Here is a 13,085-nt window from a genome sequence, read left to right on the forward strand (position 1 = left end):
TGGCCTCCGCCCCTGGCCTCGGGCGTGGGGTAGCTCCTCTCAGCCACCGCCCCTGACCTCGGGCGAGGGGTAGCTCCTCTGGTCATGCTTCTACGCGGTCCGTCGCAGCTGGCGAAAGTTACGACCAACCTAGATAGCATATTCAAAAGCAGAAACATTGCTTTGCCAGCAAAGGTCCGTCTACTCAAGGCTATGGTTTTTCCAGTAGTCATGTATGGATGTGAGAGTTGGACTGTGAAGAAAGCTGAGTGCCGAAGAATTGATGCTTTTGAAATGTGGTGTGGAGAAGACTCTTTAGATTCCCTTGGACTGCAAAGAGATCCAACCAGTCCATCCTAAAGGAGATCAGTCCTGGGTGTTCTTTGGAAGGACTGATGCTAAAGCTGAAACTCCAATACTTTGGCCACCTCATGCAAAGAGTTGACTCATTGGAAAGACTCTGATGCTGGGAGGGATTGGGGGCAGGAGGAGAAGGGGACGACAGAGGTTGAGATGGCTGGATGTCATCACCGACTCGATGGACATGAGTTTGAGTGAACTCCGGGAATTGGTGATGGACAGGGAGGCCTGGCATGCTGCAATTCATGGGGTCGCAAAGAGTCAGACACGACTGAGCGACTGAACTGAACTGAAAACCTTAATAAATGATGTCTATTTTGTTCACCACTCAGCTCCTTTAACAGTGTCTTGAGAATTGTAGATACACATTCTGAGGTGGAGCAGTTCTGGGTGAGGATGATGTCACAAGCTATGCTATTTAATAAGGTTTCTCCAATGATGAACATTTTCCCTATTTGCATTATTTAATAAGCCTGCCACTAGCCATATGTGGCTATTAAGCCCCTGAAATGTGGCTAGTGCAACTGAGAAGGTGATTTTTAATTTTTACTTAATTGTAGTTATTTTAAATTTAAGTGGCCACCTGTGCGAGAGGCTAATGTATTGGACTGTACAGGTCTAGAGATCAGCCATGAAAGAGCCTAACTAAAATGGAGGCAGGTCACTATGGAGAACAGTATGGAGGTTTCTTTAAACACTAAAAATAGAGCTATCATGTGGTCCAGCAATCCCACTACTGGGCATATATCTAGAGATAACTATAATTTGAAAAGATACATGAACCCCACTATTCATTTCAGCACCACTGACAATAGCCAGAACATGGAAGCAACCTAAATATCCATCAACAGATGAATGAATAAAGAAATGTGGTATGTATACACAATGGAATATTACTCAGCCATTAAAAAGAATGAAATAATGCCATTTGCTCAAAATGGATGAATCTAGAGATTGTCATACTAAGTGAAGTCAGACAGAGAATGACAAATATCATAGGATATAACTTACATGTGGAACCTAAAAAATAATACAAATAAACTTATTTACAAAACTGAAACAGACTCACAGACTTTGAAAACAAACTTCTGGTTACCAAAGGGGAAAGGAAGGGAGGGATAAATTAGGAGATTGGAATTAACATGTATACACTACTATATACAAAATATATAAGCAATAAGGACCTACTGTATAGCACAGAGAACTCTACTCAATATGGAACTCTACTCAATATTCTGTAATAACTTATATGGGAAAGAATCTGAAAATGGATGCATATATGTATATTACATATATATATATATATATATATATATATATATATATATATATTTAACTGAATCACTGTGCTGTACCCCTGAAACTGAAAAAATTGTAAATCAACTATATACTAATAAAGATTTAAGAAAAGAAAAGAATCTGAAAAAGAATGGCTATATGTATAACTGAATCACTTTGCTGTACACCTAAACTGAACACACCATTGTAAATCAACTATACTCCAATTGAAATTGAAAAAAAAAAAAAAAAACTTTTGGTTGTGCCATGTGGAATGTGAGATCTTAGTTCCCTGACAAGGGATCGAATTCATGCCCCCTGCATTGCAAGGCAGATTCTTAACCACTGGACCACCAGGGAAGTTCAAAATTTTTTTAAATAGCTAGAATGGAGGTTGGTCAAGGTCCTTAGGTTTTAAGAAGTCAAGAACTGCTAGGCCTACATTTTGGATGAATAAAACAGGTGAACAGTAAAGCCCATTGAAGACAATTTCATGATACTGGTAAAGAAGGCTGTCTGTTAAAAGCTAAATCCCCGATTTACTTTGAGGGCATGACCAGTGTCTATGCATTAGAATACACACACACACACACACACACACACATATCTGGGCTTCCCAAGTGGTGCTAGAGGCAAAGAACCTTCCTGCCAATGCAGGAGACAAAGAGCCACAGGTTCAATCCCTGAGTTGGGAAGATTCCCTGGAGGAGGGCATAGCAACCCACTCCAGTATTCTTGCCTGGAGAATCCCATGGACATATTAGCCTGGCGGGCTACAATCCATAGGATTGCAGAGTCAGACATGACTGAAGTGACTTAGCACACAAGCACAGGTCCCAACAGTGGGTAACCATGTTGTAAACAAATGTACTGTCATCCAGGCTTTGTTGCTGCATTTTCAGAGCACAGGCAGGGAAGATTTACCATTATTGTTATGGGCTCTAGGATTTTTGTTGGTGGTTAGTTGCTAAGTCATGTCCGACTCTTGTGACTCCATGGACTGTAGCCTGCCAGGCTCCTCTGTCCATGGGGTTCTCTAGGCAAAAATACTGGAGTGGGTTGCTGTTACCTTCTACAGGGGATCTTACTGACCCAGAAATTGAACCTGGGTCTCCTGCAAAATCACTGTAGATGGTGACTGCAGCCATGAAACTAAAAGACACTTACTCCTTGGGAGAAAAGTTATGACCAACCTTGACAGCATATTAAAAAGCAGAGACATTACTTTGTCAACAAAGGTCCATCTAGTCAAAGCTATGGTTTTTCCAGTAGTCATGTATGGATGTGAGTTGGACTATAAAGAAAGCTGAGCACTGAAGAATTGATGCTTTTGAACTGTGGTGTTGGAGAAGACTCTTGAGAGTCCCTTGGACTGCAAGGAGATCCAACCAGTCCATCCTAAAGGAAATCAGTCCTGAATGTTCATTGGAAGGACTGATGTTGAAGCTGAAACTCCAATACTTTGGCCACCTGATGCGAAGAGCTGACTCATTTGAAAAGACCCTGATGCTGGGAAAGATTGAAGGTGGGAGGAGAAGGGGACGACAGAGGATGAGATGGTTGGATGGCATCACTGACTCAATGGGCATGAGTGTGAGTAAACTCTGGGAGCTGGTGATGGACAGGGAGGCCTGGTGTGCTGCACTCCATGGGGTTGCAAAGAGTTGGACAAGACTGAGTGACTGAACTGAACTGAACTCCTGCATTACAGGCAGATTATTTATCGACTGAACTATGAGTGAAGCCTAAGGTGAAAGTCACTCAGTTATGTCCAACTCTTTGTGACCTGCCGGGGTCCAGCCCCGGTGGATCCAGGGAAATTCGAAGGAGAGATGGCTTCAGCGATCAGGATACGATAGCTTTAATTAAATATTAATTAGAGATATAAAGAGTAATAGAATGAGGATAGCTCAGTAGGAAAATTCGGTGGAGAAAAGAGGCTGAATAACTTGGTTTATGTGGAAAGCTAATAAAATCCCAAGGCAAGGAATTTACGTCATCTACGTAGGCCGCAGGCGTCCTCCCATTCTCCCGAAGGAGAGGAGACACTAAGGCCTCCCCAGTCAGATCTTAGAAGCCCAGGCATGATTAGTAGGCTTGATGAGCCTCCACTGCCGGGAGCCGGCATATTGCATATTGAGTGCATATTGCATATTGAGTGCAGCACTTTTCAGGATCTGGAATAGCTCAACTGGAATTCTATCACTGCAGGTAGCCAGCGTGAGGAACTCCACCCATGACAAAGGTCATGAGGAAGGAGGCTTGGCATACGCAAAGGCGGGATCAAGCCTCAGGAGTCTCCCTGGAAATTCTCGAGCAATCTACCCCCAAAACCAGAGTCTGCCTACTTTCTGCTTTGTGCTTTCACCTACACCTCTGACTTTACGGGGGGCTGTCCCCCACTACCTCTCTGAAAAAAGTTAGCTTACAGCTCCAGTTAATAATTCCTGGGTGTGACAGTGTTTAACCTACAAACTCCTTTGGAAATCCTCTAGCCTGCCTGAATAGGTTTTCCGGCCTCATGTGATTGTTCACAGCCTCCCAACTGTGAGAGGCAGGAGATGTTCTAAACTGTCTAAACACAGATTCTTTTGAGTAGTTAAAAGATTGATTAGAAATTGTATTGGTGAAGGGATTTTCACTTGTTGGGCCAATGTTTGCTGCTAAGTTTCCATATCCCTTACCTGCTGTGTCCCTGGCAGTGTATTGATTAATATAATTGGTGTAAATAGTAGCTTTAATGTTTGTAACCTGGGACCCTTGAGTTAATTCTTTTTCTTGTTGTAGCCCACCACACCTTTGCTCTGTAGGAATGCAACTTTATCTAATGCTTTTGGAGGGTGGCTCCTGACCAATCACCTTTAGAGAAAAATAAGTTTTCTGAAGAAAAGGTCTTAAAATGTTAACAGGCCTCCGGGCCAGAAGATGATGCAAATCACCTAAGCTTTTGCATATGATAAGTTTGCAGGAAGAAAGCCTGGTTTGCTGCAAGACTCTACCCCTTCCCCCATTATCCTCTATGCATAACTTAAGGTATAAAAACTACTTTGGAAAATAAAGTGCGGGCCTTGTTCACCGAAACTTGGTCTCACCATGTCGTTCTTTCTCTTACCTTCTGGCTGAATTATTCAGCCTCTTTTCTCCACTGAATTTCCTCACTGAGCTATCCTTATTTCAGCCTCTTTTCTCCACTGAATTTCTTCACTGAGCTATCCTCATTCTATTACTCTTTATATCCTTAATTAACGTTTAATTAAGCAGTTGTTTCCTGATCTTCGCCTACGCCGTCTCTCCTTCGAATACCCTGGATCAGCCGGGGCTGGTCCCCGGCAGGTGGTGCCCGAACAGGGACTTTCGAAGGTAAGCTCCCCAAAGCAATCAGAGCCATCAGCCCTATTGCTCCCCGTTCTCGGAACAACTGGGTGAGCAGCCCTCTTGTTCCCCCACGGAGCAGTTTGGGTGACCAGCCCTACTGCTCCTCCCTTGAACAGTTTGGGCCATCAGCCTACTGTTCCTCCCCCGGAACAATCTGGGTTATCAGCCCTATTGTTCTTCCAGTGTTCGGGACGGCTAGGACCCCACTCAAGGGTGCCGCGGACCCCCCTGTAGGATAGACAGGGCAAGAGGAGTGGGAAGTGTTGAAAGTGTTAAAAGAGTTAGACTTAGAGAGAGAAAACGGTTTCTAGAGTTAAAAGGCCAAAGAAAAGCCTGATCTTTTAAAAGCTAAAAGCTTTATCTTCTATTATACTTAATTTTCTGACATGGGTAACACTGAAACTAAGAATGGCAACTCTTTATACAAGTAATCTTGAAACTGTTAAAGAGGCTACTGTTAATTTAGATACTTGGGTGAAGGTAAAAAACAACTAAAAACTTATCCTATAAATATGATTAAAAATGTTCTGGACCCTCATCATGAGGCTGTGGGATAGCCTATGGGAGAGGCTATAGCGGTGGATGGTAGTGGGTCTCCACCTTCTGCGCAGATCATATTTTCTGCCATTGACGAATGAAACGAGGGAGACTGTGCTCTACCTCCGGAGGAAGGAGAGGGCTTACAGGACGCTGCGGCCGGGCGCCCTGGCGAGCCCCCTCCCCCTCTACACAAACCTTTAAAAATTTATCCAACAATTTCTGATTTAAGGCGACTACTCCACCTCCGCTTGCACCTCCCAGGGCCTAAAAATTCCCCAGTTTACATCCAAAGTCTCCCAGAGCATTGCATAAGGCTGAAAAAGATAAAAAAGATTTCTTTTAAACAAAGGAGCTTTTAAAAAATACATAATATACAGAGCCTGCTCCTTGCGGAAAACCCCCTCAGGGGGGCCTCACCCAAGGATAAAATAAAAATAAAAAGAGAGAAAAATAAAAAAAAAAAGAAAGAAAGAAAAAAAAAAGTGAAAAAGAAAAAAGGAAAGAAAATAGAGAAAGATCTAAAGATAGAGAAAAAGCTAAAGAGTGAAAAGGAGAGAGGAACGGAGAAGGAAGGAATCAGGGAATGCAGCAAGATAGAGAAAGGAAGTTAAAAAAGGAGATACAGAGAAAAAGATAGGGAGAAAAAGAAAAAAAAGAGAGAGAGAGAAAGAGGGTAAAGGGAAAGAAACGAAGGAAAGAGAAGGGTAGCGAAAAAGGAAGGGGGAGAGAAAAGTGAGAAAAGCAGGAAGAGAGGAAGAGAGAGAGAGAGAGAGAGACAAGAGACGCTGTGACCAGGTGCCCTGGCGAGCTCCCAACTTGGTCTCACCATGTCGTTCTTTCTCTTACCTTCTGGCTGAATTATTCAGCCTCTTTTCTCCACTGAATTTCCTCACTGAGCTATCCTTATTTCAGCCTCTTTTCTCCACTGAATTTCTTCACTGAGCTATCCTCATTCTATTACTCTTTATATCCTTAATTAACGTTTAATTAAGCAGTTGTTTCCTGATCTTCGCCTACGCCGTCTCTCCTTCGAATACCCTGGATCAGCCGGGGCTGGTCCCCGGCACTCCACGTTCCAGATGGGGATTCAGCCAGAAGGTGAGAGAAAGAACGACATGGGGAGACCAGTCTTTCAAGGAACTGATCCCATTTTTTATTTTTCCAGGGTCTGTTTTTATACACTGAGATGTTATACAAAAGTCACGCGGGGTCAGCAGTCCTGACTTTTATTAAAGTCAGGTGCTTTATACAAATGTATACAAAGGTCTTAGGGATGTTACATCATTTTCTGGCCGGGGGGCCTGCTAACAATTTATGACCCTCTCCTTGTGATAGCGGTCAGTCAACCAGAACACTTATTTCTCCAGGGATGATTATTCTTAAAACAGACACCACCTTCCGAAGGTACCAGATAAAGTTACATTCCTATAGGATGAAGGTGTAGTGGGTTTTAATTAAGGAAAGAATTTACTTAGCCTAAGGTCTAACGTGATTAATATCAAAGGTTAATACTTATTTCTTCTATATATTCATTAATGTGTATAAGGGCAGGGGATGTGGAGACTTAGCAGCAAACATTTGCTCAACAAATGAAAAACCCTTCACCAATACAATTTCTAATCAGCCAACTATACTATACTAATAGTTTTCTAACTTCTCTAAAGAACCTGTTTTTAGAAGGTTGCCTTCATGCCTCTCACGGTTGGGAGGCTGTGAGCAATCATGTGTAGCTGGACAAGCCTGTCAGGCAGGCTAGAGAACCTTCAGAGGAATTTGTAGGTTGAAACACTCCTATCACGCCCAGGAATTATTATTAACTAGAGCTCTAAGTTAACTCCTTTTCCAAAAGAGGTGGTGGGGGACAGCCCCTCGTAAAGTCAGAGGTGTAGGTGAGAGCACAAAGCAGTAAAGTAGGCAGACTCTGGTTTTGGGGGTAGATGCTCGAGAATTTCCAGGGGGACTCCTGAGGCTCGATCCCGCCTTTGTGTATGTCGAGCCTCCTTCCTCATGACCTTTGCCACGAGCAGAGGTCCTCACGCTGGCTCCCAGCAGTGACCCCCTGAACTATACAGTCCATACAATTCTCCAGGCCAGAATACTGAAGTAGGTAGCCTTTCCCTTCTCCAGGGAATCTTCCCAATCCAAGGATCAAACTCAGGTGTCCTGCATTGCAGGTGGATTCTGCACCACAAGAAAAGCCCAAGAATACTGGACTGGATTGCCATGCCTTCCTCCAGAGGATCTTACCGACCCAGAAATCGATCCCATGTCTCCTGCATCTCCTACATTGCAGGCAGATTCTTTACCAACTGAGCTATGAGGGAAGCCCTCAGGATTTTTGGAATCCTAAAATGAGCACTGGCTTCAGCTTAAAGCCACCAGCTGCACTAGCCCCTAATAGGAGTCACCCTGTTCTTCGAAGATTTGAAGCCAGGTATTGATTTCTCCTTTCTAGCTATGAAAATCCTACATGGCGTCTTCTATCAATAGAAGGCTGTTTCATCTACATTGAAAACCTATTGTCTTGTATAGCCAGTTTCATTAATTTTTGTAGGTAGATTATCTGGATAACTTGCTGCAGGTTCTATATCAGGACTTGTAGCAGCATCTTGCACTTTGATGTTATGGAAACAGCTTTTTTCCCTAAACTTTATGAACCAACCTCTACTAGCTTGAAACTCTTCTTCTGCAGCTTCCTCACCTCTCTCAGCCTTCATAGAGTTGAAGAGAGTTAGAGCCTTGCTGTGGATTAGACTTTGGCTTAAGGAAATATCGTGGCTGTTTTGATCTTCTATCTAGACCACCAAAACTTTCTCCACATCAGCAATAGAGCTGTTTTACTTTCTTATCACTCGTGTGTGCATTGGAGTAGCACTTTCTATTCTCTCCAAGAACATTTCCTCTGCATTCGCAACTTGGCTAACTGGTGCAAGAGGCTGAGCTTTCAGTCTTTCTCAGCTTTTGACATGTCTCCCTCACTAAGCTTAACTGTTTCTAGCTTTTGATTTAAAGTGAAAGGCATGCAACTCTTCCTTTCACTTGTACACTTAGAGGACACTGTTGAGCTATTAATTGGCCTAATTTCAAAATTGCTGTGTCTCAGTGAATAGAGAGGCTCGAGGAGAGGCGGAGAGGAAGAGAGATGGGTAAATGGCTGGGCAGTGGAGCAGTCAGAACACACACAACGTTTATTGGTTAACTTTGCCATCTTATATGGGCACAGTCCATGGCACCTCAAAACAATTACAGTAGTAACATCAAAGATCATTGATTACAGATCACCATAACAAATATAATAATACTGGAAAAGTATGAAATATTGTGAGAATTACCAAAATGTGACATAAAGACACAAAGTGAGCAAATGCACAAAGACACAGAGTTAGCAAAATGACACCAACAGAAGACTCAACACAGGGTCTCCATAAAGTTTCCATTTGTAAAAAATGCAATATCTGAGAAGTGCAATAAAATGAGGTATGACTGTATGAGAACATGAGATATGATTGCAGTAAGGCTGCTCTCCCAAAGTGCTGAGGTGGTGACAGAGCTGGCCTCTTGGGAAAAATTTCTGTTGTCCTGATTATGAACTCTATAATACTTAGCTTTTGAACTTTTTTTATTTTGCCAGAAAGTGACTTTCTCTAAACCTGTAATGTATCTTAAACTTTGTATAAAAGTTAATATTTTGTGTAATAATTTTTTATTGTGGTAAATTACACATAGCATAAAGTGTACCACTTTATCTATTTGAAAGTGTACAATCTGGTGGCGCTGAGCACAGTCATAATGAGTGAATGGCTTTAAACAAAAAAAGGCTGGTGGAGCATATTTGTGGTGGTGGCCAATGATAACTCTGGTGGTCTTCACTATTCTCAAGGTTCCAAATGCAAAATATAGTGTCAAGGTGCTTCAGACCAAGTACTAGATCTTGAAGCAGCTGGTGGCTCCAGTGTACATTCTGAGGTGGGTGTAGCTACCTTTGTGCTCAGTTGCTCAGTCATGTCCGACTCTTCAACCCCATGGACTGTAGCCCACCAAGCTCCTCTGTGCATGGGATTCTCCAGGCAAGAACACTGGAGTGGGTTGCCATTTCCTACTCCAGGGGATCTTCCCAACCCAGGGATCGAACTCAAGTCTATTACATCTCTGCATTGGCAGGTGGGTTCTTTACCATTAGTGCCACCTGGGAAACCCAGTATTATTATTATTTTTTTTTTTTTTTCAGAAAAGGGGGCATGCCTCCTCCCACCCACCATTCTGATGCGGATTAAGGAGTGGCTTGGTGAGAGAGAGTGTGATACATTCACACTAGGGAGTGAGCATTTTTGGGTGGAGGTGGCTAACCATGCAGCTTACAGAATCTTAATTCCCCAGCCAGGGATTGAACCCACAGCCATGACAGTGAAAGCACTGAGTCTTAACCACTGGACCTCCAGAGAAGTCCTGGGAATGAAACTTTTTCAAGGAAGATTTCCTGGATTGGAAAAGCAAGAAAGAGACAAGTGAGCAAGAGAAACTGAAACAACCATAAACAAAACTGAGAAATGGGTGACATTTGCTTGTGGTGACCCCCTTTCAAGCCCAAGTCATTACTTCTCTCTCTAATTTAGGTTTTTACTGATACACACACACAAGCATCCATATTGTCTGCCAGTGCTCTAGAACCTTCCCCTCTCTTGTTCTCATCACCAAAACTCACTTGTTCTATATGTCCTAGACTCTTGGAAACCAATCGGGCACTAATTTACTAACCTGGGGCGAGATGTTAACAGGCTGCTAATAGTTTCTTCTTTTCTCCCTGCACAGCACTTTTGTGCACCTTAACTTACAAGACAGGCTGGCTTATAAAAACTACAGGTCTGGTTGGAAGGGAGGGGGCAGAAGCGGGAAAGTGTTTGGGCAGAGAAAACTTTCCCATTTTGCACAGGCAACTGCTTACTTAGCCCTTGATGGAGTAAATCTTGAACAGAAGAAAAGGAAAATTGGCAGGTCCTTCCCAGTAAACAACTTTGATGCCCTCAAAGTGCTAGTGAAAGTGTTAGTGGCTCAGTGAGTACAACTCTTTGCAACCCCATGGACTGGAGCCTGCCAGCTCCTCTGTCCATGGGATTTCCCAGGCAAGAATACTGGAGTCAGTCGCCATTCCCTTCTCCAGGGGATCTTCCTGACCCAGGGACTGAACCTGTATGTCTTGCTTTGCAGGTAGATTCTTTATTCTCTGTGCCATCACGACCACAATATACACCTCAAAGTTGCATCTCCTTTCCAATTCACACTCATTATCACTCTCACTGACATTACCTTTTCTGATCCTCTATCTTTTTAGGCTTTCCCAACCTTTGCTTGGGCTTTCCGGGTAGCTCAGCTGGTAAAGAATCTGTCTGCAATGCGGGAGACCTGGGTTCAGTCCCTGGGTTGGGAAGATCCCCTGGAGGACGGCATGGCAAGCCACTCCAGTATTCCTCCCTGGAGAATTCCCATGGACAGAGGAGCCTGGTGGGCTACAGTTCATGGGGTCACAAAGAGTCAGACATGACTGAGTGACTAAGCACAGAACAGCAGCAACCCCTGCTTTCCTCAGATCCAGAGTCTGTTGCCACCTGCTTGTTCTTAGATAAAAGAACTGCCCATTGCTTATCTAGCATGATGTTAGGTACTGATGGGTTGCCTTCCAGGCCAGCCTTAAATGAATGGCAGAGGAAGTGGTGTGCTAAGGCAGAAATGTGTTGGTAAAGTTTTAACTGATGTCTTAGATGGTCAAGAATCCACCTGAAATGCAGGAGACCTAGGTTAGATACCTGGGTTGGGAAAATCCCCTGGAGAAGAAATGGCTACCCACTCCAGTATTCTTGCCTGGAGAATTCCATGGACAGAGGCGCCTAGCAGGCTACAGTCCATGGGGTCCCACAGAATTGGACATGACTGAGGGACTAACACTGTAAAGTTTTAACAATCAGCTTTCTGAGGGAGGGGGAGGAGCAAACGGTAATCCCTAATTTGTAGCATTTGCCAATTTCTGTGTTGTAAACACACCCACTATGACCAATTTTAAGTTACCAAGGGGATGCAGAGCAGAACACCATTATTTAACATTTCCACTATACAAATACAACAGATGTGAATTACCTCAAGAGCACAGATGATGACGTGATAAAAATAATTAGGAAGTCATGTTCTACAATATTTCTTATCTTTATTAAAATTTATTTAATTGCAGCTTTGTATCATGTGGTTTTAAAAAATGGCTTTAACAACTGACTTGAAAAATTCCTGAAAATGTAACCATCAACTTTCATCAGTCAGTATGAGCCAATTCTGGCACATCACTGAAAGTACCCCAGAAGTCACTCCTTTTCATCATGCACATGTCTCTTTCCCATCATCTACCACAAAAGAGCAGAAACAAACCATTTGCAATGTACTCCATTGATCTGAACTCTGCCTTTAGTGTACTAAAATGAGCAAGACCAGGAATAAGGACACAAGTTCTAATCCCAGTCTTAACATGAATTGGCTGTGACCTTGACCTCTTTGGATTCCAGGCTCCTTATCCATAGAATAAGGGGCTTAGACAATTAGTGTTCTTAAATGACTCTTTCAGACACATTTGTGTGTGTGTGTGTGTGTGTGTGTGTGTGTGTGTGAGTGTTTACAACTCAACTGAGGTGCAATTCACACACAATAAACTAGATATATTTTAAAGAGTATAATTTGATGAGTTTTGTCATCCACCACACCCAAATGTTCTCTTGTGCACCCTTATGTATCTCTGCCTCTCAACTGTCACTAGGTACCAGTAATCTTTTTTTGTCACTATAGAATACTTTGAATTTTCTATAATTTTATAAAAATGGAATCATACAGTATATACGTATTATGCTCTTTATTTTCTTTTTTTCTGCTTACTTTGGATTAAATTTGATCATCTTTTTCTAGTTTTTTGTTACAGAACCTGAGGTTATTAAGAGCTTTTCTAAAATAATGGTTCAGTGCTATAAACTTCCTTCTAAGTACTGCATTAGCTATATCCCACAAATTTGTATGTCTGTTTTCACTTTCATTCTTTTTAAAACACTAACTTCCCTTGAGACTTACTCTTCAGCCATGGATTATTTACAAGTGTGTAAATTTTTCCAAATATTTGGAAGATTTTCCATATATCTTGCTTTTACTGATTTTTTATTAAACTCCATTGTGGTCAGAGAATACACTTTGTATGACTTAAATCTTTTAACATTGAGACTTGTTATATGGTCCAGATATGGTAAATATTCAATGTGCACTTATAAAGAATGTTTTCTATTGCTGTTGGTTTGAGTGTTGTACAGGTGTCAATTAAATCAAATATATTGCTATTCAAATTTTCTATTTTCTTATTTTCTTTTTGGTCTATCCATTATTGATAAAATTACAGATTTGTCCTTCCTTGTTAAGTCAGTTTTTCTTCACATATTTTGAATTTGTTATTAAAATGCACATATATTTAGGGTTGTTATGTCCTTATGATCAATTAGCCACTTTATTATGAAATAGCCCTCTTTATCTCTCTT

This window comes from Bos indicus x Bos taurus, chromosome X (assembly GCF_003369695.1).
Source record: "Bos indicus x Bos taurus breed Angus x Brahman F1 hybrid chromosome X, Bos_hybrid_MaternalHap_v2.0, whole genome shotgun sequence".
Classification (NCBI taxonomy): domain Eukaryota; kingdom Metazoa; phylum Chordata; class Mammalia; order Artiodactyla; family Bovidae; genus Bos; species Bos indicus x Bos taurus.